Below are 20,920 nucleotides of genomic sequence, written 5' to 3'. Positions count from 1 at the left end.
ACCAGATTCAGGGCTTTGAGTTGGCCTACCACATCACCCTCATCTATGACCTGTTAGAACACCTGAAGGGGCAGGTCTGGAATCAGAACCTCCTCTCATATGAGTCATGGTTGTCACGTCCCCAGGTCCCCCAAACTGGATCCACTCTGCTCCTCCATCTTTCCTGCCTCTCCATCACATGCTCATTTGTAGTTAGTGGCGTTGGAAGCTTGGGTGTGTCACGCAGTACACCCTTTGTCCCAAACAGCTTTACTTGCAAATGTGCATTGCAATGAGTCATTGGTCTGTTTCAAGGCCTCTGGCTTCTGCTCCACCATCAATATTGGATCCTCATTGAGACTACTCTTGATTATCCTGTTGTTGCTCAGAGTTATGGAGATCCTGTAGCGGTGGTTCTTCAGGACCTGCCCCTTCAGGTGTTCTAACAGGTCATAGATGAGGGTGATGTGGTAGGCCAACTCAAAGCCCTGAATCTGGTCCTGGGTAGTAGCTGAGTTGGTCCGTCCGGGTCTCCCTCACCCACAGCACAAGGAGAGGGGCCAGCTCTCCTGCAGCCCACGACAGGCAAGGTCAGCCCAGCACATCACTTAGACATCAACATGGCTTCAGGTGGCAACCGAGACCTCAGACAACTGCATGGCCTTTGGAGCTAACATGGGCCTCGGACATCAGCACAGACCCCAGCTGCAGTAGGACCACAGACCCAGACCTGGCCCTTGGTGGTAGCCCAGGCCCAGATGTCACCATGGTTCCAGGTGGCAGTGCAGGCCACTCAGATCAGTATGGCCCACAGCAGCAGCCTGGGACCTGACATCACCATGACCTCAGGTGGCTGCACATGTTCCTAATATCAGATGGATCCTCACCTCCAGCGAGTCTCCAGTTCCACCTCTCTCCACAGTGCATGAAACGCTCCACTTCTCTTTCTTTCCCGTATCTCCATTGAATACATCATCTTTCCTGTATCCCCATCACCTATTTGTTCATTGCAGTGACCCACTCTCCTGGGCCACAGGGCCATGGCGGGTGCTTGGGTGTATTCCGGCTGTTCCGGGCTCTATGTAATGCATTTTGACAAACATTTACCCCTGTGTCTCCTTTCCAGTTACTGCACTATTCCATTACCACATCCCCCTCCTGATTTCATGTGGTCTTCTTTTTTTAACTCACTGAATTAACTTCATGTAATTGTTTTTATCTCAATTTTATACACACATACAATGAAATATGATCATAACCACTATTTCTCCCCTTTTTCTTCCCTCCTTCAATGCCCTTCCAACTTCATGTCTTTTTTGTTTCCTTCCTCTCTTGTCTCTCTCTCCCTCCCTCTCTCTGTCTCTCTTCACAACTCATCAAGTCCAATTAGGGCTGTCCATATGTGCACGGGGATGTGTCATCCATTGGAGCTTGGGAAACCTGTCTGTGACCACTCCTTCAGGAAAAGAATGAACACTATGTATTAGATAATAAGAATGGACCATCAACAGAGTTAAGTAAAATGATGTTAAATAAAGCAAGTTGTCAAATCGCCTATGAAGGATGATGATATTTAAACTTAAAAGATACTCAAAAGAATTCATTGAATTCTCTGAGAATACATCCACATTTGGAAAAATCATATATGCATGAGAATATTATTCATTTGCTTCAATTAGTGGTTCATTTTCAGTTGGAAAAACAACTCAGTGGAAACAGGTATATAGAAGCTTCCAATTTATCTGCAACAATTTACTTAAAATAATGAAATGTTGAAAATTTGTTATAAATTTATAATTACTCCCATTACTGGGATCACAATAATTTTCAATAATTGAAAGTGAAGTAAGAGTACTCACTTTAGCAGCACATATACTAAATTTGGAACGATAAAGAAAAGATTATCACAGCCCCTTTGCAAAGATGATACATTAATTTGTGACACATTCCATATTTTTGTTCAGTGCCAAATGGTCAGCCCTCAAAACATAATACAAGTAATAGTATTTGGACTGAGCAGATTACATTTAAGAATATGTATGTATGTACATATATGTTTGCAATAATAATTAACAGAAAAAGAGGCCATGAAAGAGAGAGTGTGTGTATGTGGGTGTGAGGGGGGTAATATGGGTTTGGAGAGAGAGAAGGTAAGGGAGAAATGTTGTCTTATATTACAATTTCAAAAATAAAAAAAAGCAAAAAATAAATTAAACATTGATAAATGTATTTTTAAATATATTAAAATATATTATATTGTATTAAAAATAAAATAATAAGGGCAAGGGTAATGGGGCAAGGGAGAATATGTTCAACATATGCTATATAACTGTAAGAAGATTGAGCATGATATAACCAATGAAGTAAATAAGTTCAGGGAGTATGTGAATGTAGGGATGTCTCAGACATTGACTGATGGGAAGCCCTTTGCATAGATAGTGCATCGAAGTTCAAGAGCTTAGCTAAAGTGATCAAAAGACCTCATTCTCATCCAAATCTAGAGTTCAAGAATGAAAATTTGGGTTTTGGGATGAACCTTCTGAGAAAGGATTTCAGTCTAAGAGTAACCAGGGTATTAGGGATTCATGTATAAAAACATTAAACCAAAGTGTACCTGCTAAAATTGAAGTCTGGGGTCAGGCATTACGTTTGGCCCCAGAAATTCTAGAGCAATGTTTCCTAAAGAACTTGGGCAGGTCCCACTTTAGTCATCATTCTCCTGTAGCCTTAGTTTCTTCTTTGTACAGTTGAGGGGAAGATGGTCCCTACTTCACAGGCAGGCCTTAAATATTAGTGATCACTTTCAAGAGCTTAGAACAATGCCCCATACCAGGACACCTCACAGTTAAGGGTGACAGAAATGCTAAAATAAAAAAAATAAATAGCACCGAGGCTAACAGAAGTATTGTTCTGTGCCCATGCTGATGTATTTTCCTCCAATAAATTAATTGTCTCATTTGGCAAGAACAGCCTGGTCCTGTGCCAAAGCATTAGTTGACCTACACAGCCCTTTCTCTAAAAACTCCAGAATTTATCTCATTTGAGTGTGTTGACAAGCACTGAAAGATGAAAGGCTTCTCTTTTTCTCACTTTTTTCATAGCAACACTCATTGGCTGCTCTGCCCTGGCTGAGACAGAGCAATGGACTGTACCAGGAAATGGGGAAAGTTTCAGAATAAGCAGGTGTGAGTCATTTGTAATTTATCAAGGTTTGAGCATTTCAGTTTTCACATCAAAACAAAACCTTTGGTTGATGTAATTGAGAAAGTTCATTTTATGAACATGTGTTTTCACCATTATACAATCTAAACAACTTACCTTGAAAAAGTATTGTAAATACTATGCAACCTCTGTTCTCATCAAAATATAAATAGTATTTCCTTCTAAAGTTCAAAATAGCTACTTAACTACTAACATCACTACCTAAAAATCTCATTATATTATTTTTCCATGTTTAATAGAAGCCCACGGTATTAACTCAAATGTCATGGTTTACTAAATAATCTCTTCTACCATAATCTCTTCTATACATAATCTAAATATCTTCATGTATTATCATCCTTCAGCTTAAAGCGTGTCATTCAGAGAAATATTTTAAACCTATCTATTTAGAAACCCATAGAACACTCCAGAAGCCCCAAGGGTGTTGAATGATGCTACAGGGCTTGAATTCATTAATGTCATTGCAGGAAACTAGTAAAACAATTCATCATTTAAAACACATTGTTTTTTTGTCTGTTTTTAATCTAATATTCTGAGTGTGGCTGCATATGTCGTTGTCAACTATAACACTCATATCTAGCACAAATCCTGTAGCTGAGAGCCCTTGGGAACTGGAAGATTCATTTGAGCTGAACTATACTAAGTAAGCCTAACCTGGATGTGAATAAAATAGATGTGTTTCAGGAGCAGCAGAAAACAGCTGCATATAAAATTTCAGGGAATCATTTGTTTTGCCTGAAATCGCAAATAGTTTCATTTTTTATATCTCAATACTTAGATGCTGAACCATAAGATAAATGATCAAGTTGTTTCTCTCATCTTGCTGATAGTGGGAGGAGAGAAATAAGTTCTTGGTGCTAAGCCCTGTTTGATTGCTCTGAAATGGTTGAATACCAACAGTATTTATTTAGTAGGCTGCAGTATGGCTGATCAGCCACTCTGTTCGTTCACTGAGTTAAACAACAAGGACTCAACATCAAACTAACTTTTTTCATTAGACATTTATGTTTAAGATAAAACTTATTCTGTGTGCTTCTGCATAGTGTCACACTAAACATCACCCAATTCCCATCTCTAGGAAAATAACACACAGAGCTGAACTGAGCAACTGGATTATCCTATCCTCTCGACATTGGTCTAGATCAGAGTTGCCCATGCTTCAGAACATCAGTGTTAGGAGACTATCCTTGTAGAAACAAGTAGATGGATGCTGGTGGTTTTCCTCCTCATAAGGAAATCTGAGCAAGAGCTTCACGTGGTGACGAGGTAAGGGTGAGACAGGTTAGCTGAATGCTTTACAGTAAAGTACAGCTAAGAATAGATAGGTTTAAAGGAGGATAGACGTAAGGCTGTTTTATGAGTCTCTAACATTAAGTATCAGTTGATGAAATAAGAAGGAAGGAAATAGGATCCCTAATGACAACACAATGATTCTATGCAGACGTATGGGTGGGGTCATAGATGAGACTGGCCTGCTTTATGATTCTTCTCAGACTAGCCCTGCTTATGCAGCTGACAGGCATGTACCTGAAAGGTGTTTTTAATCTGCATTGTTGTTGCTGAGGCATGTTCCACAGGGAAGTGAGAGAAGAAGAACAGCTCCCGCATGGCTGGCTGTTCTCAGACAAAGGACTGAGCTTAACCTTGAAGGTTTCCTGGCAGTTGGCATCGCTACGTTTTCGGGGTCCACCTGAGGTATACTTCAAATATGTAATGTGAATAAAGCTAAAGTGGTGGAGCCCCTGAACATGTCCTCAACTTGGGATTTGTGATAAAAATGGGAAACAATGAAAGTATGATATAAAGCAACAAGAATTAAATATTGATGTTGGGTGGAGGCATCGGGACAAAAAAAAAGTATTAATTGACAAATACCTTTCCAAAGTTACCCTTCAGAATTTGACAGTTTTCCACTTGATGCTCAGTGTACAGTCCATAGAGAGTGAATGGCTAATTGTTGAATATTGGGATCAAGCTGGATTGTGTTGACGTCTCAGCTCTACCAGCTGACATCTTGGACAGGTTATTTAAATCTTGAAGTCCACTTTCATTAGTCTTTATGTTTATTTATTTTTTAGTTGTATGTATCTGTGTGTGTGGATATGTGTATAAGAGTATAGGTATCTGCAGAAGTCAGAGGAGATCATCGGACTGTCTACAGCTGGAGTTACAAGTGGTCAAGAGCTGCTAATGTCAGCGTTGTTAAGCAAATTCCAGTCCTCGGCAAGAGCAGTGTGCTCTGTTAGCAGCTGAGCCTTCTCTCCAGTCCTTCTAAACTTACCTTCTTTGAAAGAGTAAGATTTAATGATGGAGTGAATAATTGAGATTTTGATGAGAACTAAATGGAATGATGAATATAAAGTACTTGATGATGAGAAAAGGCTCAATACATTGTGGCTATTATTTTACAAAAATAAAGGTTAAAAAATACAAAGAGAAGACATGATATAGCTACCTGCTTTCAATCGTTTACCTACAATATTCAATGTAGAATGTTATTTCAGTGACTTGGAAGATCAAGACCCCATTATCATAAGTCAGAATTCCATTTCTTCTGAACTTAAGGAACTCTTCCCACGTCAACCAACATTTTGTTAAAACATAAACATTTTATGTTTTTGATGTTTTATCTTTATCAGAGAAAATGCAATGTTACTAGTTGTCTTCAATGTGATAGACATAAGCATTGTTATCATTTGGGTTCTCCAGGTTAAGCAGCCTTTTAAAAGTTTTCTTCACGGATGCTATTTCTTTTGTTTTCTCATTGTTACTGCAAAGTCAATGCTTATGAATCAAATCATGATGAGGGCTTCTGGGCAGCTGTGACCTAGACAGTGTTCTTATCACTTGCTCCAGTTGAGAGCATGTGTGCCAGCGGCATCTGTAACGGTCTTGGAACTACAGTACACTAGAAAAAGGAGATGTGTGTATTTATCACATTTCTCTTCTCTGCTCACAGGAAGCAGACTTCAAAAATCCATAGACTAATGAATCAAGTTCTAGCCAACAATTAGTTTTGCACTGGAATGAGGAATATTTGGGCATTAAAATATCAATTAAGCAGAAAGTATTGTATGGGATAAAACTGAAATTATTAAAAAGAAAATATTTTTGCTCTATCCAAATGAATCATGATACCTCAATCCTCAATAAAAAACTGAACTAGGTAAAACCTCTGGCCCACTGTGTCCTGACTCAGCAACATGGAGCAATTTATTGATGGCTGCTATTGGCTTCACGCCTTCCTTCATTGCCACAGAGCTCCTATCAGCAGAAGCTACACATAAATCTCCAGATTTATTATGTGTTAGTAGCTAAGACTGGCAACTGCTTTTGAATAAAAAACAGCATTAATAAAAGACCGTTCCCTGACCTTCCAGAATTAGGGTGTTAGTACATTGAGAAACTAGTTCCTAAGAAGTGATATGGATGGGAACTTTCCTCCAGCACACTGATGAGAATCATGATCTGCCCATAGTATCCCATTTTACAAGCACAGGAGGGGAAGGACCTGAATAGAAGGAAGTAAAGGACATGGTGTTGGAAAAAAAAAAAAAAGGTAACAGAGCATCAGACACTTCTGAATACTTAAATCTAAATGAAAATTTAGATTTATTTATAACCTGATTCTAAGAAATAGTGAGCACTCATGCATTTTACCTGTATTAACCAGTTGATAAGGTGCACACTGAGCATTTTACTTTAAAACAAATACACCGAGTCCAAAGAAGACACACACACACACACACACACACACACACACACACACACACACACAAGCAGGTAGAAAGGCAGGCAGGCACACAGGCAGCCAGTGAGGGGGGAGGGAGGAAGAGAGGTAGAGAGGGAGGGAGGGAGGGAGGAAGCACAGAAGGAAGGGAGGAGAGAAAGAATGGGGAGGGGGATCTGCAAACCAAGCAATGAATTTCGAGTTACTGCTGCTGCCTTCCAATACCCGGATAATAAGGCAAGCGATACTAGGAGGTTGGCTGGGAGATCAAGATATGAATAAATCTACTACTCCAGTAGTAACTGGGCAGTAAATATTAACGAATCACCTTACAGACTGCAGGCCTCTCATACCTAATGGCATTTTCACGGCATACTTCAGTGGAGTTCCCAGGACTTTTGTGTGTGTTGTTGTTGTGGTTTGGGTTTTGAGTGCCTCACTCCCCTGCTCAACTTTCCAAGTGCTAGGATTACAGGCCTGTTAGCACGACCATGCCTCACAGGGAATTCCCATTCCTGTAGATCTTGATGAGTTAGCACGGTTACCAGATGTAAGTAAGACATGTCCTAGAGAGAAGAGCTACTCACTTGAGTGGGGTGACAGTGTGGGAGCTCAGAGACAAAGGGACGCTTCCATCTCAAGATCAAGGGCGAACTCAGAATGTCGTTTAGGCACGTTATAATCAATGATCAGATTGAAGTGGCAGTGTTCCTCTCTAGTCGGGTCTCTGTGATCTATTGTATGTTTGTGTATATGTATGTGTGCTTGTGTGTGTGCAGGCACACGTGTGTATGTGTGGGTGCGTATACACCTGTGTGTATGTGTAACTGAAGGCCAGAGGTCAGCATCAAATGCCATACCGCAGGAACTGTTCTCCTTCTTCTATCAGATGGGTCTCTCTCTATGACCTGGCGCATGTTGATTAGTTTAGGCTCACTTGCCAGAGCTCCATCTCTGCCTCCCCAGTTCTGGGGTTACACATACACAGCTGTACACCTACCTGGTCCACACAGGCGCTGGGGACCAAACTCGGGTCTTCCTGCTGCCACGGGAAACACTGTGGCACCTGAGCCATGTCCCCAGGCCCTTAAATCGCAATTCTTAAACCCAACTTTCCTATGGGAGAAATTGTTTTCAGAGCCAGGCAGAGTGAGAAGGTCCATTTAAGTCCGGTCAGCGGTCAAAGAGCTCAATAGGCAGGAGGATCTTGGCCACACTTGGCAGCGCCAACCTCGGCATTTCAGGATAGACAAGTTATCACAGAGAAGCTAGAATCTAAGCTTGGGGTAGAACAACACTAGATCCTGGACTTCTTGAAGATTCATTATCTCATTTTCCGCATCAAGTTATTAAAGTGTCACAGGGACAGCCCGGACCTGCTCAGTGAATAGCTGAGATAAAATGACTCAGGGTACACTCTCTGACATTGACGGCTGGTTCAAACACACGCCCACATGTGGGAGTTTGGATGTTTGAGGCCTTGATCTGGATGGAGGCAGCTGTCCTGATCAGGCTGTGGGTGATTTCCCAGGACTTGTTGACTTCCTTGATGTGTTCCTTCTATCTCTGTTTCAACCATTCAATCTTGGGCCTTTTTAGAGCTGGCTTCACCACAGCCCTTGATGGCCTTTTGTTCTTAGACAATGAGGAACATCTTTGGAAATTCTAAGGGTCTGTTCTGCAAATCACAACATGGCTTGTATCTTCCCCGGGCTACCCAGAATTGGAAACATAACTTTCTAACGTTTAGCTTCCTTTGTGCGTTTTAGTTTGGAGAGTAGAACCCTCAGTGAGAACATATCAGAACAAATGGCTGAAAAAATTTGATGTTTTAATAAAGGGTGATACTTGTCTGAACATTACAGATTCCGTGGCGAGGAAATAAAGTGTTCTTGTCCTTAAACAGCACGTGGCAAAAAGATCTTAAAAGCAGTTTATGATAAACCCAGCTCGCTGCCATACACATTATTGAAGGAGAATAGATGGTACTCCGTTCAGCAGTGCTGTGAGAGATGGTAGTTTTCAACATTAAAAGGATAATAAAAATTCTATTATTATTACAACTGCTACTGATTATTGGGGCAAAGTTGCTGTGGCTATAAGGTCTACCAGAAAAGTGTGCGTTATCTACCTTTAAGACTTAGCATGGCCTGTCTGACAGGGAAGGTCAGATGTCAAAGTTTCTGTGAATAATCAAAGGCACTTGGGCAACTTTAATTTCATATTATCCTGATTAGATGCACTGTTCTCAGATATCAGATTGCAGAGCTCCCTCTGGCCTCATTAGTGTTATGTAATGGCTAAAGTGCTGGCATCAGGCAGACCTGCATCAAGTCTTTCTGTGTTCTCTAAATGTACCTCTGCTAAAAAGCATGTAAGGGAATGTGTGTGTGTGTGTGTGTGTGTGCACGAGTGTGTGTGTGCATGCGTGTGTGTGTGTGTGTGTGTGTGTGTGTGTGTGTGTGTGCATGTGCACGTACTTGTGCATTTATTCACGTGCCATGGCTGGTCACTTGGAAATTGATTTTAGCAAAAAGACATGTGAGCATAAGAAATGATATATGGCTCTGTCTCACTTAAACAGCTGCCCCAGTGTACATGTTTGACAGGTAGCTCTGTTTGTGTTTATGCTCTTATTTGTGTAAAGCCAGTGAGTGACGAGTTACAGTCAAGCGCATGAAATTTGGCGTCACCTCTTTTTCTTGCTCCACCCTGTATCATGTGCTCCTCAGCAAGTTTCATAATCACGTCAGGCCCGAATCACCACACATGCCACATGGGAATAATACTACCTGACAGACAATTCGTGAGAGGATTAGCTGGGAATGTTCTTTGTAAATCACCCAAGCACTCATTCAACGATACCCACTCTATTGTCATCGTCTCAACTCAGGAAGATCATGTTTCTGAAGGATCGCAGAGCAGTTGTGTTGACGCATCCCTGCAAAGGCACCTTTGTGGCGATATGTTTTAGGCTAGAGATCAGCTAGCCTACTCTTAGTACAAATAGAGGCAGGGGGATGTGTTCTACACTTTGAAAGGTGCATTAAACATTATCTCCAAACAAGAAAAGTTTGTCGCAGCATATGATAAATGTGACGAACCAAAGCTGTAAAGTCCTGTGGTATAACTTTTGAGCCTGGCTTAGAACCCTCTTGCTGAATGACTTGGGGTCAATGACTTAATCAATTTGACAAACTTCAAATTCCTCACAGGCAAAAGTGGGATAACACTAGTAAAGCCATATATTCACTGAAATGATTATACGATTCCACTTTTAAAAAGCACTTAGCATGGTGCCTTACGAATGGGTGTGCAAGCTGTTATAGTTATTGACTGACATGATTCCATTCTTAGGAGCTGCTATCCTGAAGAAGCCTGCAAAATGTAATTGTTGGAGTTCAAAAAAAGATAATTAAAAATACAACTTGGTTTTCCCTCAAACTGCTCTGTCATAAAGATAAAGCACGCAGCGTGCTTTTATAGAATGTCACATTTTAAACTTATATTTTGGTGCCCTTTCTTCTTTTGCATGCCACTTTACTTTTGATTCTCAGCGACTTAAAACTGAAACTGTCACCATAAGTTTTTCCTGTAATCAGAGTGCCCGGCCTCCTCAAAAATCCTTTGTGCTCGAGAGTTTAAATCATAAAAGGCTAGAGCCCTTCTTGCCTTTTTTTTTTTTAAAGGAAGCATGCTGCAAAGGATATTTTTAAGAAGACAATATCTAGATTTACATTATCAAAAAAAAAAAAAAAGCAAAGATGCTTGTTTCAAAAAAACCAAAACCACCAAAGCCCCAGGCCAATTTAACTTGGTGAGATGCAGCCAGCCAAGCTGGCCAGTGGTATCACTGTGGATGAGTTAGAGACAGAATCACCCCTGAGCAATGGTAGCTCTCAGAGGGGGGCCTGCCCTTCACAATTTAAACTCTTTGAAGCTGCATTTCCTTTAAGCAATGAGCAGCCTTTGTGGTGATGGGAAACATACATTTATAATTATGGAAGAACATAGTGTACACTAGACATGGGAGAGAAAGAATGCCAGGCTCCGAAGGCAAGTCTTGATGCACACAGCCTTGCTTGTGTGGCGTCTTCCCCGAAACACTGGGTATTTCAGTTTCAGCTAATTGAAACAGCCAGGAGGCAATGCTCCTTCTTGGTCTTCTCTCTTCTCAACTTCCATCGGGCCTCACACCAAGCAGGCCAGCAGGGTAGGACGGAGTACTCCCTGTAAATCCAATCACTGAAATAGGATAGAAGTCAGGACACCAAAGTCATGAAACCATTTCAAAATGGCATTGAATACATCCACTTACAAGCAGCTTAGAAACTGAACAAAGCAAAATTAAATTCGTGTCTCTGACATTTTTTGCTTTCTTCAACAAAACTGAACTAACTAGTATATCGCAACTGACTTTTTATTGTGAGGAGCAAACTAAGACTGATGCTCTTAAGTCACACATTTCAATAGCCTGAGATATAGACTAAGAGATGTAAGTTGTTTCTGTCTTTTGGATTTTTTTTTTTATCTTTGTTTTCCGAGACAGATCTCACCATGTAATCCTGGCTGGCCTGGTGTTTACTACGTAGAACAGCATGACTGTGAAATCATAAACACTCTGTTACTTCTGCCTCTGCCTCCACAGTGATGGTATTAAATTGCCACCATACCTGGTCAGGTGGAAGGAAAAAAAGGACAAGACTAAAATAAATATAATAAAAAAAAAGCTTATACAGAAGAATTTCTAGTAAAGCTTTAGAAATGTTACATGTAATCTATATTTTAAAACTCAGTGAGAAACAAAACATGATAAAGGAAAGTATTCATAATGGACCTTAAACATAAAATAGGTGGAAAAATAAACCCACACATGCATACTCCTCCTGTAGTGGGAAGCAATTTTAGAAAGTATCTGAAGAACCTCAATAGTTTTCTACTAGATATCACATTATAGACAAATCACTACAGATAGAATGTAGAATAATATTTCTGAAAGCTTAGTTTCTAAGCTATGTTGACCCCAGTCTTTTGAATGATAAGAATTAATTGTATCTCTTGATGTTTGGCACAATGCAACAGAAGAGGAAAACGATGTTTTTTTTTCAAAGACATGAGGTTGGTGTCAGGATTATCATTCATTCGCTGCAGGACATCAGAAACCACTTAACTTTGCTGATGCAACCCATCCCAAGTATGTGAGCGATTGAAATACAAGGACCCATGTTAGAAATCTAGTTTGAGTATTGGAATAAAATTAATGCTTAATAAACAGTTGTCGTCCTTTTTTTCTACCCTGAGCCAGGTTTTGTTTTGAAATTTGAATATATTCTGATGAGAGCGATTTCTTTCACCTTTAAAGTCAGTCACAAATTAAATAGCAATTTCTCATTGAGCCATCTGCTTTAATTAAAAAAAAAAATATCTTTCAGGTGTGTGTGTAAATCTGTGCGTGTGTGTACATGTGTGTGCATATGTACAACCACCTGCTTTGGCAGTTGTTCTTCCTGGCCATTACTAAGCTGAGGCGGGGGTGGGGAGGCACAAAGCTGAGTCTCTTTCATGCACAGGTTGTAGTATAGAGTCCAGCTGGTGACTTATCATTTAATCATGACTTAATATCCTACAAAGGTCATGGGGGCACAGATGAAAGACAAATAGGTGATTCACTGAATTGATAATGTTTCATTTACAAGATGTGATTTCATTATCATGAAGTAGGTGGAAACTTTGACTAGAGATTTCAGCTGTCTTCGCTTCTCAATACCACTGCTGACATATGACTGTCTCTGGGGTATGTCAATTTCTTACCCTCAAAATCCACAGGATGGTGGACGTTTTCCTCACAGCATTATTTTCATGTTGGAAATCTGATTATATTGTTAGAAACATAGAGAATTTTGATAATAACTCAAAGTAATGTCTATTGTCTCACTTGGCTCTTTGCACTAATTCTAATAAACTATTCTATAAATATGGTAACCATGCTACCATATTTGTGAAAAAAATTAAAAAGAATAAAAAGAAAAGTAAAAAGTTTATGTTTATGGCCAAAAATTTGTAAGGAAAAATAAAAAGGAAAAAAAGAAAGGAAAAAAAAAGTATACAAAAAAATCATAAGTAGCTGTGTGAAGCTTTTGAAGATTCGACAGTGGCAATTGACATTGAAACCAGTAGCATATGTGAGTCATGTCATTTTGCAGGTTATTATAAATTTTCAAAGGAACTTTGCAAAGTATAAGTGGCCTACACTGGAAATAAAAATCATCTACTTAGCCTATACCCATCCACTTCTGATGACAATTTTTGAGGAAAAATAATCACAGAATAGTTGTAAGGACAATGAGTGAAAACTCCAAAAATACATATAAATTGGGATGAGGAACCAAGGACACAGTCTTGATTGAAAGACTTTGGGGGGCTGTAATGGAACACAGGTAACACCAAGAAGCCATGAGGCAAAAGATGGGTTAATAGAAATGGGTTGAATTAAGTTGTAAGAGCTAGTTAATGATGAGCCTGAGCCATAGGCCAAACAGTCTCTGTGTGTTTATTTGGGATTTAGAGGCTGCAGGACACAGGGAAACTTCTGGATACAGGGGACTAGTCCATAATTCTTTTTTTCACCATGATGCTTGGTACAGTGCCTTATCTATGTTGTTATTTATGTCAGTGGGCATTTATTGGCTGAAGAGCATCATTATATAGGAGACGATGACACAAGCTAAGGATCTGGTATTCTCACGTAAATTGCACTATGCTTATGTCCAAGTACACGATTTGTGAGACTTTACTTTATACCACTACTCCATTTCTCACAGTCAGAGGAGGTGATGCATCACCTTATGATTAATCATTTTCAGGCAACGCCCTTTCTCTAAGGGCCATCACCTTGTAGGCTCCACTGCATTATAGGTCACATTAGTTGAGTTCAGCTATTGCTTTATTGTTTAGGCACAAACTTTAGTCTACTGCTACTCCACCCTTCAGCCAGAGGGGAAACACTAGGCTTAAGCTGTATCTGAAGACTCCATCACTCAAAGATTGGAAGTGACTCAGAACTTGTAGCTGCACACAGCAATCTCAAGAGGTTAATCAATAATAGCAGCTTCCATTATTTTTCCATTTATGAAGCATTGGTTACATGGTGCTCAGACTTATGGGTGTTGTACTTAAATGTCACTTCTTAATTCTCAAAATAACTATATCCCTTGGGCAACATTTTTTCTTTGTTTTTTAATATGAAAATCCAATACAGAGTTCAAAGATCTTGCCCTAAGTTGGTCAATTGTTAAAAGGCCGAACCAAAATTTGAACCAAAGTCTTTCTCACCATAAATCAACCCAGTGTTTCAGATAATTTGTGTTTTCTTTGTGAATTAATGACTAGAACATCTCTAGTGATGATTAAAATCTTGATCATCTCAGCAAACCGTGCAAAATTATGGCAACACTACGTCCCTCTCAGCTGGAGCCCACATAGACAGAGAGCTTCAGCTGGGGCAGCCACTGTCAACAGAACTACATGGGGTACAGACAAAGATAGGGTTCCTTTTTAAATTAAACATTTATTTAGTTTTATGTGTATGGGTATCTTGCCTGGATTTATATATGTGTACCACATGCATGCCTGGTGCACACAGAATTCGGAGGAGTGTACCAAATACCCTGGACCTGGCATTAGTGATGGTTGTAAGCCACCATGTGGGTGTTGAAAACCAAACATGGGTCTTCTGCAGTGTAACAAGTGTTCTTAACCTGTGAGTCCTGTCTCCAGCCCCAGGAAAGGTGTTTCTTCTTCTTCATCTTCTTTGTCTTCTTCTTCTTCTTCTTCTTCTTCTTCTTCTTCTTCTTCTTCTTCTTCTTCTTCTTCTTCTTCTTCTTCTTCTTCTTCTTCTTCTTTTTCTTCTTCTTCTTCTTCTTCTTCTTCTTCTTCTTCTTCTTTTTATTCTTCCTCCTCTTCTTCCTCTTCCTCCTCTTCCTCTTCTTTTTTTTTCTTTTTTAATGATGCTTTTTTTATTTATTTTACATGCCACTGCAGTTTTTCCTTCCTCCTCTCTCCTCATACCCCACCTCCCCAATCCACTTCTCCTCTGCTTCTGTTCAGAAAGGGGCAGGCCTCCCATGGCAATCAACAAAGCATGGCATATCAAGTTGCCTAATTCTCCTTGTATTAAGGCTGGGTAAGGCAACTCAGTATGAGAAAGAGGTTCCCAAGAGCCATCCAAAAGGTTAGGGACAGGCCCTGTTCCTATTGTTAGGAGTCCTACATGTAGACTAAGGCACACAACTGTCACATATATGTAGAGGGCCTGGGTCCCATACATGTTCCCTGATTGTTATTTCAGACTCTGTGAGTTCCTATGAGCCAGGTCAGTTGTTTATGTGGGTTTTCTTGTGATGTCCTTGACTCCTCTGGCTCCTGAAATCTTTCCAATCTCTCTTCAGCAGGATTCCCTGAACTTCGCCTAATATTTAACTCTGGATCTTTGCATGTGTTTCCATCAGCTACTGGATGAAGGCTCTCTGATAACAACTGGGGTAGTCACTAATCTGATCATAGGAGAGAGCAAGTTCAGGCTAACAATAGTATGCACTATTGTTAGGAGTCTTAGCTGGGGTCATCTTTGTAGATTTTTGAGAGTTTTCCTTGCATCAGGTTCTACCTGACTACAAAATGCCTCCCCACCATTTCCAGTCTTCTTTTTCAGTACTCCCCCTCCATCCACCCCCAATGGGATCCCTCAAGTTCCCATCCCCACCTGCCCCCAATCTACCCAGGAGATCTATTCTATTTTCCCTTTCCAAGGAAATTCATGTGTCCCACCTTGGAACCTCCCTATTACCTAGCCTCTCTTGATCTGTGGATCATAACATGGTTATTCTTCACTTTACAGCTAATATCCACTTATAAATGAATACATACCGTGTTTGTCTTTCTGAGTCTGGGTTCCCTTACTCAGGATGATTTTTTTTCTAGTTCCGTCCATTTGCCTTCAAATTTCCTGGTGTCCTTGTTTTTAACAGCTGAATAATACTCCATTGTGTAAATGTACCACATTTTCTTTATCCATTCTTTGGGAGAGGGGCATCTATGATGTTTCCAGGTACTGGCTATTATAAATAAAGCTGCTATAAACATAGTTGAGTTAGTGTTCTTGTGATATGATTGAACATCCTTTGGGTATATGTCCAAGAGTGATATAGCTGGATCTTAAAGTAAGTTGATTCCCAGATTTCTGAGAAACTGCCATACTGATTTACAAAGTAGCTGTACAAGTTTTCACTCCCACCAGCAATGGATGAGTGTTCCCCTTGCTCCACATCCTCTCCAGCATAAGCTGTCATTTGTGTTTTGATTTTAGCCATTCTGACAGGTATAAGATAGAATCTCAGAGTCGTTTTGATTTATTTGCAATTCCCTGATGGCTGAGGATATTGAACATTTCTTTTAGTGTTTCTCAGGCACTTGAAATATTTCTGTTATGTATCTCTGGATAGGTCTGTACCCCATTTTTAAATTGGATTATTTGTGTTTTTTTATGTCTAGTTTCTTGAGTTCTTTATATATTTTGGAAATTAGCCCTCTGTCAGATGTGGGGATGGTGAAGATCTTTTCCCATTCTGTTCTCTGCCATTTTGTCCTATTCATGATATGCTTTGCCTTACAGAAGCTTTTCAGTTTCATGAGGTCCATTTAATGATGGTCCATCTTAGTGTCTGTGCTACTGGTGTTCTATTCAGAAAGTTGTCTCCTGTGCCAATGTGTTCAAGGCTATGCCCCACTTTCTCTTCTATCAGGTTCAGTGTATCTGGATTTATGTTGAGGTCTTTGATCCACTTGGACTTGAGTTTTGTGCAGGGTGATAGATATGGATCTATTTGCATTCTTCTACATGCTGATGTTCAGTTACAACACCACCATTCATTGAAGATGTTTTCTTTTTTCCATTGTATAATTTTGGCTTCTTTTCCAAAACTCAGGTGTTCATTGGTGTATGGATTTAGGTCTGGGCCTTTGATTCGTTTCCATTGATCCACCTGTCTGTTTTTATGCCAATATCATGCTGTTTTTATCACTATATCTCTGTAGTAGATGTTGAGATCAGGGATGGTGATATTTCTGGCTGTTCTTTCATTGTACAGGAATGACTATTTCAGCTATCATGGATTTTTTGTTTTTCCATATGAAGTTGAATATTGTTCTTTCAAGGTCTGTAAAGAATTATGTTGGAATTTTGATGGGATTGCACTGAATCTCTAGATTGCTTTTCAGTAAGATAGAAATTGGAGAAGATATTAGAAGATGGAGAGATCTCCCATTCTCATGGATCAGTAGGATTAACATGGGAAAGGGTTTCTTTAGGGAAGGAGAAATGACTAGGGTACGTAGTTATCTTTCCTTTACATCCTCTTCAGTAAGTGTGCTTCAGCAATTAAAATAATGTGTAAGTACGCCTGAAGGAAATGAAGGGAATAACAAAATAAATTAAAAGTATTTCTTTCTAAAGCCAAATCTGAAAGATTAGAAGTCTTTGTGATGTTCATACACTGTCTCCTCCTTTTGGGGGTTCAGTAATTAGCTGGAAGTATGAGTCCTGACACAAGCAGTGGATACTATAATACTCCCCTAACTTGCCTAGCAAAATGCTTTACATCCAGGCCTTGATGATACATATATTAGAAAAGAAGAGGGAAGGAAAAAAGAAAGGAAGTGAATAGAAGAGAAAGAACTCAGAGAGTCTTGCTTCTAAGAAAGAAGAAAACATTGACAAGTCAGATAGAAATGCCCATTATCTTATAAAAATCAATGAAGTATGGTAAGAGGTAAAATAATAATGAAGACACACACAGATGGGAGAGTTTAATCTACAGCCACCCTTATTATTATATATTGTGCAACCATTGTTGTATTTTTTAAAGATTAAATTTCTTGTCATTTGAGGGTGTTTTGGGCTCTTCTAGTTAGTCAAGATAAAGTGTTAAATTGGATTAACTACATCTATCCCTTGCATTCTTTCTTTGTTCATCAGCTAGCAAGGAATCCTAGGAGCTCAGCTAAGAACCCAGGCTTTTAAAAGGAGTGTTCTTTATTCTCTATATTTAATTCTGTTTTTCTTAAGGGGATATAGTAAGAAGAATGTCACTTTGTAGAAATGATGCTTTCTAGAGGTCCAAAGTTATCTGAACCTATATGAACCTAAAAAAACCTTGGGTTGGGCCTATGGTTTGAGGTTTGAATTAGAGCTTAGGCTATTCTTATTTTATCTGCACTTGTTTTCCATCAGTAATTATACTGTTCCTATATCTCTGTCTTACAAAAGAGGACATTATCATGGGTTTGGATAGAGTAAGAATAAACTAAGTTTTCTGACCATCTGTCAAAATGAACCTGGATAAACATATCTGCAGTTTCAAAACCCTTTAACTATGTGTTTATTTGATTCTCCCTGTTTAGCTTCCATTTCTTAGTTTTAGCAGCCTATAGTTATATACCAGAAACCAGGAAAATAAAATACCAAAATAAAACATATCATATGACACAAATAGCTAGCCATTGGGTAGGGACACTGATAAATTTGATTGAAGGAAGAAAATATTCCAGATTCTTCCTCACTGAATGAACTCAGCATGTCTGTTATCTACACTAGTTAGACCTGCCTGTAGTTCCCATTGAATGTATGCATTTATGATACTATATTTTGCACACCACATCTTTATTTCTAACTCCTTCCAAAGCCCTCAGCCAAGACTTTATCTTACCCTAAGAGAACCAATCTATAACCCAGCTACATTCCTATGGTGTATCTTGCTATGCAAAGTTGAGTAGTACATAGATTCCTACTTTGAGAATTTCATTTCATTTAATACCTAAGAAGTAGTTTAGAAGCATACTACCTCCTGGGATTTCTGTGACTCAAAGCAAGACCATTATTTTTTTTCAAAATACTAATAAAAAGAAGGTCTAGTAAAGAATACACCTTTTCTCACTAATTTTACCACACCCACAACTTTTATCCTCTGGAATTTAGAGTTTAGATCATGAAGTTGATAATTTAGTTGAATGCAAAGATGGTTTACCGGGCCTCAGCTTTGCACAAAAAGCTGCATATCTTAGATTCAAATCATATCTATATCATTTTTAAAACCATGGCTCTGTTCGCTATGCTGTATTGTAAGCTGGAATTACGAGGAGGCATAAACAATAAAGAAGCAGAATTAAGAAGAGATACAGGAGACGAAAGGACTAACAGCTGGTATCAAGAGGCAGATGCAGTTACAGGGTGGATAGCTATGGCTTTAATTTTGTGTTGTGTTACTGGTTTCAAAGCTTAGATTGTAGGCCTTGTGGTGTTAAAACTAAAATACACTGATTACACTTTTGTAGAAGCCTCTTTTATGATTTCTATTTGGGGATACTGATTAGATTACCTCTAAATGTCTAAGTATTTTCATAGAAAACTGTTTGCCTTTTGAGTTACATTTAGTGCGTATTTGGGCAATTCTACAAGGTTTCCTTACCTCCTTGTTCATGAATATTTGTTCGTCCACAAGCAATTTCATTATAGCATATAGCACAATTTCTAAACTGTAGGTCGTAGACTCATAAGAATCAAAACTTATGAAAACTTTGGTCATAGTAAAAGGTTTTTGAACACACAATGGGAAAAAAAATTAATTCAAAATCAAATGCAAAAGGAACCTGAGGTTCTTTTTATAGCCATTGTCATCTGTGTTGCATGACATAGATTCACTGTTGTCATTGTTCTGAACACACAGCATGCACTTTTCTCTGACTATGCTATTAAGCTATGCAACGCCAGGAAACTGTCTGAGATACCTCAGCTGAGATTTGAGACTACTGTGTATTACAATGGCTAGTGTTCTCACCCCACATAGAGAATTGTATGCTTCTATAGAAACATAGAGTCATTTAATCACAGACAACAAAAACTTTTTAATATTTTCTACCATTATTACTTTACATGCAAATATCAACTTTGTATATATCTTTGGATTGTATTCTGTTGGGATGTTGGATTCTTAACAATTGCTGTTAACAGCTGAGCCATCTCTCCAGCCCATCCAAATATAATACAAGAAGTCCCTTAAGCACATAGGTATATTTTAATATACTCCAAATAATATGAAATTAATAATCTAACTGATATAATTTGCTACTATCATTATATAGACACATGACAGAAAAGCCATGTTCAGAGACTGGTATTGGAGATATACCAGTTATTAATGGAACTACACAATGAAAAATAAGGACAATGTAGTGAAATTTTCATGAAGGTTATTTTTGGTGTAAGAATCTATTGTTTTGAGAAAAAGTTGTCATAATAGTTAAAATTGATTCCACAATGCTGAAATTTGCTGAAAGAAGGTTGCTAACCCAATATTGGCCACAATTTTATACATTTGATTATTAAGATACATGGAGATGATCATAGAAAGGCTAGTGGGGGAATTTGGTGACTGGATAGGAAGTATGAAATTAACAAGAGAGAAAATGGCATCCTTTAGGGTTATTCTTTGAGAAGAAACAAGCCACTAAAAAGGTAGACACTTTAAGAAATTTCAAATTCACAGGGCTGTGGTGGCGCACAACTTTAACTCAAGCATTCAGCAGGCAAATCTCTGTGAGTTTGAGGTCATCCTGGTCTACATTGTGAGTTCCAGGACTGTCAGGACTTCACAGAAGAAGCTATCTCAAAATAAAAAAAAGAAAGAAAAAGAAAAAGAAAGAGAGAGAGAGAAATTTTAAATTCAAGTTTTTCATTTTATACACCAAAATAATTTGGGGCTGTGTTTCTAGGAGCACAGACCATTTGTGAGGTTTTCTTTTCTTGGTTGTATTTACACTAGTCTGTTTTTCCTGGGAGTGAATAACTGAGTGACTGATACGAGGCAGCACCCACAAAGTAAACTTTCTAGAGCAATTTTCATTAAAAAGTCAGAGCTAATCTTGCTACAGAATCTC

At 39.0% G+C, this 20,920-nt stretch overlaps 1 non-coding gene across 1 annotated transcript; it reads left to right on the top strand.

Moving 5' to 3' along the window:
* The first annotated feature begins 1,830 nt into the window (after positions 1 to 1,830).
* On the top strand, positions 1,831 to 1,937 carry LOC128117284 (U6 spliceosomal RNA). The gene has a single exon (XR_008220767.1). It is a non-coding gene; the product is annotated as a U6 spliceosomal RNA (small nuclear RNA).
* Positions 1,938 to 20,920: the final 18,983 nt, after the last annotated feature.

The sequence above is a fragment of the Peromyscus californicus genome, unplaced genomic scaffold, assembly GCF_007827085.1.
Source record: "Peromyscus californicus insignis strain IS unplaced genomic scaffold, ASM782708v3 Scaffold_20__1_contigs__length_68692818, whole genome shotgun sequence".
Lineage (NCBI taxonomy): Eukaryota > Metazoa > Chordata > Mammalia > Rodentia > Cricetidae > Peromyscus > Peromyscus californicus.
The sequence above is the reverse complement of the archived record's forward strand: the minus strand, read 5'-3'. Positions and strand labels throughout refer to the sequence as shown.